The following is a 6071-nucleotide window of genomic DNA, read 5'->3' on the forward strand; positions in this document are numbered from 1 at the left end:
TTAAAGTAGAATACATTTTTACTGCTTGCAAGGTCAGCCAGAAAGGACAGCTCTTGTGAAATTCTGTCATTTGCACCAAAATGTGTTAATGGAAGATTTCTCCTGGTCTGCCAGGAGAAAGGTCCAGCAGTAGCTGTGCAAATGGCTGCAGAGGTACCCCTTGCTTCAGAACAGAGAAATGCTAGAAATTGCAGCTGAGGCGCCCAAAGTTTAGGCAATAGCATACATCTCTAGAGCCCTGTTTGAAGCCCCAAACACTGCCAACATCAAAACCAAACAAACCTTTCCAGTAAGTAACCCCTACCTAAGTGACCCACTGCAAGCACAAGGAGCTGTAAAACAAAATCTTGTTCCTTACTCATGGAAATCTCAATAGGATGGGACACAGAAAATATGCTCATTTGGACTGCCGTTCTCTCACCCAATAACCGTTATTCATTCATTAACCATCCTACTGCTTTGAATCCCCAAGACAGCAGTCCAAAGCTGAACTGCTGTCATCTTCCCCTTAGCCTTCCCTGGTTCCAGCTCAAATTTTAATAATTCCTTACCCAGACCAATTTCCTTGATATCTAAGATAAAAAGGCCTGCTGGTTGGAGAGGAGTATCTCACTTTGCGAGCATCTTTAGGTTCTTCTGAAGTTCACAGACAGGGGTAGTTATGACTTTACAGTCAAGTCCCCCAAAGACTTGTGTGTGGACGCTTGGTGCCAGCTGGTTGTAAAACATTTAGGAGGTAGGTCCTAGTCCTGGGAGGGGGAATGCAGAGAACAGTAGCCCCGGCAGTTCCTGCCCAAGCTTTCTGCTTCCCGGCTCCCTCTGCCATGGACCAACCCATTTCCAACCACCACGGTTTCCCCGCCAGGTTGGACCATACCTTCTAAATTGTGAGCCAAAAGGAACCTGCCTTCTCTCAAGTTGTGTCTGTTAGGTGTTATGTCACATTTAGAGAAAAGACTAACCCACAGGTAGAGAGAAGGAAGGGATATGCAATGTTGGATTGGTGCAGGCTCTCGAACAATGGCAGTGCAAGTTGACAAGTGCTGACCTGGATATGTGGGGACATTTGTGGGAGATCTTGAGACCTAAGAGGAAGGCAGGAAGCTTCCCTGGATACTGCTTGTTCCAAGGAAGGCAAGTGCTCAGTCATAGTGAGTGAAAGGAAGTGACCTGTGGCCATCGTCAGCCTGCCCAAGTGGAGGGAGGAGCAGGACAGTTTAGATGGCAGTGGAGGCCCAATTTTGTCAGGACCCAGATGTGTTCAAGAACTGGTAAATTTGGATTTTACTGTGGGGATCTTGGCTAGTATTTGGAAGAAGACTGTCTAGAAAGGCAAGGGTAGAAGTCTAAAGATCTTTAGACTTCTGAATTTTCCAGTGCAATGTTGGTTGTTCTGTGGATGACAACTCTCGTCAAAGCAAATGGATTCAGGAAGTATGAAGGGCTTTCGAGTGAGAGAGAAGGGGGCGACATGAGGGGATAGCAGACAATGGGTAAACTGAACAATGAAACAGGGAGGTGCAGTGGTTTGGGTATAAAACGACGTAATGTACAATATATTGGTTAACTGCCATGCTCTGCTTGGGCTCACGTGGAAACCAGCTCTTACAGACCAAACATACTTGCCTCAAAGTGTCTGCCTCATCTGGGCATGGATCAGGTCCTTAACTCTGTAACAAGAGGGCAAAACAGCCCAAGAGTCAAAATACTGTGTCCTTGAGAACACTAGAAGGTAAACCATTTCGAGCAGAGGTTACCACTACTTATCCTAAGATTTAAAGTCCCCTGCAGTGAGAAAGAGAAGCCAGGCAGAGAGAAAGCAACTCCAGGTGGCTGGTGCAACCTCCCCAGTCAGTTTCTGCTGGATGTTTTAAGTACTCAATGTGATTCTGTTTGTCTGTCTAGCTGCTATTTTTGGTTTGTTTGGGTTTCTCCCCCACGCCACCCCGCTTTGGCTAGTTATATACTTAATAAATTCACTCATGCAAAATCAAAAGTCCATATGGTTACTGTATCTCGTTCTTCAGATCATACAGAACAAATGTCTTCCATGTGTGCTCAGCTGGTGGCACTGTTTCAGAAGGCCATTGAACATCCAAGAAGTGGAGCCTTGCAGGAGAAATGGGATTACTGAGAGAGCCCCGCCCTACTTCCTTCCTAGTCTCTCTGTCCTGCTCATGAAGATATAAGGAATCAAGGTGTTTGGCTGCACACTTTATAGCTATCGGGGAGTCACATGGTGTACCTTTCCCTACCTGATTCACCTTTAAGCCTCGGGTCAGACCAAGTCCTTCCTCTTTTAAATCGATTCTTTTCAGCCAGGTGGTGGTGGCGGCGGCGGCGGCGGCAGCCACACACACCTTTAATCCCAACACTCTGGAGGCAGAGGAGGTCAATCTCTGTGAGTTTGAAGCCAGCCTGGTCTACAGATCGAGTTCCAAGACAGTTAGGTCTACACAGAGAAACCCTGTCTGGAAAAACCAAACCAAACCAAACTGTGTTGTTTTTTGTCAAGTATTTGGTCACAGAAACAAGAAATTAACTAAAACCACATATGCGGATGCATGTGGGAGGTGGAGCCAGGATCAGACAACTACATATCAAGTTTGAGGTCAGTAGCTGGGCGGTGGTGGCACACACCTTTAATCCCAATGAAGGGACCAGCTGCCCCTTTCTGCAGCCATGACAGTAACATATGCTCGCCATGACCTTGCCTTGGTCACCAAGAGGTCAGATGCCTGCCTCGTGGCAAGGAACTAATCAGAAGTTAGCTGGTAGTGCTATGCTTTACCACCCTGGGTGTACTTTACGGACAAGTGCACAGCAATGACGCACAGAGCATAGCAACTACCCTGGGAGGGCCTATGGGCCATAACAACCAATTGACCAATCAACACAGGGCAAGCCCTCCAAGCCTGGAGGCACACCAATCCTGAACCTGTGTGTACCCCTAGACACTCCCCTTACGCTGTCCTATAAGATCTTTATGCAGACGCCTCGAGCTGTCTTTGCTAGCCATCCGCCATGTCAGGTGGGTGAAAGACCCAAGCTAACATGGGATGAGCTCGTTAAACAACAATAAAGCCTCATGCTGTTTGCAGCAAGCTTTCGATTCCGCCTGGTGATTGGGGTGACCGAGGTCCTGGTTTAAGACCCTGGAAGCCTGAGTTTTCCAGGGGTCTAACACCAACACTTGGGAGGCAGAGGCAGGAGGAGCTCTGTGAGTTCGAGACCAGCCTGGACTACAAGAGCTAGTTCCAGAACAGCCTCCAAAGTCATAGAGAAACCCTGTCTCAAAAACAAACAAAAGTTTGAGGTCAGCCTGGAATGTATGAGATTTTGTTCCACAAAAGACTGTACAGATGATACTGCTTTGCTGGGGGTGGGTGGCACAGGCCTTAATCCCAGGGCTCAGGAGGCACAGACAGGAGGATCTCTGTGAGTTCAAGGCCAGCCTGGTCTACAGAGCAAGTTCCAGAACAGGCTCCAAAGCTACAGAGAAACCCTATCTCAAAAAAAAAAAAAAAAAATGATACTGCTTTAATGCCATCTTGATTCAGTCCCTGGAAGGAGAGAACTGACTCTGGCAATTGCCCCTAATTGCCACATGAAGGCCATGGTGTGAGTGTGCCTGTCCTCACACATACACACAGATTAATAAAAAAAAGTTAAAGAACAAAAAGGGCTGTTAATACAGGAGCTAGTTTGTTTTTTCTTTAGCAAACAAGTGAGCACATTCCTCTCATCTTCAAACTTTCCCCTTATCCTAGTGTCCCCTGACATCTGCACGCACTACTTGTCTGTAATGTTTCTCTTTGCCTGCCTTCCTTCCCCTTCTGTGATGTGTCTTACTTAGACTTTTGCCCTCAAGCCAAAGTGTAAGGTAAATTTCTGGATACTAAACCAATGTCCCTAGCACTTTCCAGTCACTTGATTTTTAACTCTTTTTTTTTGGGGGGGGGGGTTTGGAGACAGGGTTTCTCTGTGGCTTTGGAGACTGTCCTGGAACTAGCTCTTGTAGAGCAGGCTGGTCTTGAACTCACAGAGATCCACCTGCCTCTGCCTCCCGAGTGCTGGGATTAAAGGCGTGTGCCACCACCACCCAGCGATTTTTAACTCTTATGTAATAATTAGACATATTTACTGGATGGGTAGTATGTGGAACAGAAGTACATGTATACACCAAGTAATGGCTAGCTCAGGATAAATGGCACAGCCATTAAAGCAGACTTTATTTATTTTGTTTTTTCCTGCAAGGTGGAGGGGTGTGTGTGAGACAGGGTTTGTATAACCTTGGCTGTCCTGGAACTTGCTTTGTAGACCAGGCTGGCCTTGAACTCACACAGATCCATCTGCCTCTTGTCTTCACTGGGATTGGGGTTAAAAGTGAGTGCCACCACCCAACCAACTTATTTATTTGTGTGGGGAACATATTCAGAATCCTCTCTAATTGCCAAGGGCGGTGGTGGCTCACACCTTTAATCCCAGCACTCGGGAGGCAGAGGCAGGCGGATCTATGTGAGTTCGAGACCAACCTGGTCTACAAGAGCTAGTTCCAGGACAGCCTCCAAAGTCACAGAGAAACCCTGTCTTGAAAAACAACAAAAAAAAACAAACAAAAACCCCAAACAAAACAAAAACCAGAATCCTCTCTAATGGCTATTCTGTTAACCACAACTATCCTACTGAAGAATTTTCCAATTCTTTCCCTGCTGGACTAGAACCTTGTCCCTGGACAGGGCTGATCACACTGCAGAGATACTTTTTCTTCCAACCTCTTGTTCTTAAAGTCTGTCTGCTCTGTTTCAGCTCCTTCCAGCTGTGTGGTATTGACTCCCAGGTTTCTACCGCTCTGCTATTTCTCTTGACTCCAACTACTTCCCAGAAACCTTCACTTAGTATCTCGGGACAACTCAAGTGGCATGAGCCCCCAAAAGAAAAATCCTCCAGCTGTGTGACCTTGAGCACGGTAGTTAACTGACCTAGGCCTCGCCCTCGCAGTTGTAAAACGAGTGCCCTGCTGATAGGCACTGACACAGAACCCTGGCACGGAGATTAAATAACAGACTCGCGAGTCTTGTAGACCCTGGCGCACGGAAAGTGACCTGCGACTGTTAATCATTACTCCCTCAAAGCCATTCCCATCTGTAATTACCGAGTTGACTCAAAAACCACCGCTCATGTATGTATGTCCTTCAAGAAGCATGTGCATCCTCCTTGACACCATCCCTCCCGAACGCCATTCTGTCCCTGCCCCTCGTCCTAAGGATGTCCTTCCTCCACGGCCTCGTTATCCCCAGGGCCTGAAGCCATGCTGTCCCTGACCCCACTTTATTTTACTCCCTTCTGAGCGCATACTTTGCACGCTAAGAACCTCCTCTTGGGAACAAAATCCTAACGGTTAGGGCCGGGTCTGGGTGGCGCCGGTGGCTTTCCCTAAGTCCCAGCAGGTTGTAAACGCGATGGCACAACGCGCAAGGCCCAGAGGGTGCCTTCTTTCTCTAATTCTCCTTTCATTCCGCTCCACATTTCCTCCGGGAAGTCTTCCCGAACTTGTGGTCCGGTCCTCTCGCTTTTACAAGCATGCGCTCATGTGCGTGCCCCCTCCACTACAGGGAGGTTTCTGCAGCGGAAAAAACTTTCATTTTCCACACGCCCGACCCACAAGGGCAGCAGCGTGCGGCTGGCGGTGATCACGAACGGGAAGAAAGTGCACCAGAAGCGGCGCTTGTGCGGAGATCCAAACAATCAGGGGCTCAGGAGCGCCGTCCTCGGAGGCGGCTCCGCGCGGGGCTTCCTCCGGGTCCGCGTGGGTGTCCTCGGGGCGGGCGCAGTGCGCACGGGCGAGGAGGGCGCAGCAGCAGGAAGGAAGGAAGCTCAGGGGACTGACTGCACGCGCTCGCCCTTCTCGGCGCTTTGTTTGCCGCAGCGGCGGGGCAAAGTCCTGCCTGGGCCCGACGGCACCGCGATGCACCCGTGAGCCCGCGTCCGGGCCGTGCGCCCTAGAGACCCGCCGCCGCCACCGCCGGCGGGAAAGCGCGCAGGCTGCAAACTTTGGTGGCGTCCGCGCG

The sequence above is a fragment of the Cricetulus griseus genome, chromosome 4 (genome assembly GCF_003668045.3).
Source record: "Cricetulus griseus strain 17A/GY chromosome 4, alternate assembly CriGri-PICRH-1.0, whole genome shotgun sequence".
Taxonomy (NCBI): domain Eukaryota; kingdom Metazoa; phylum Chordata; class Mammalia; order Rodentia; family Cricetidae; genus Cricetulus; species Cricetulus griseus.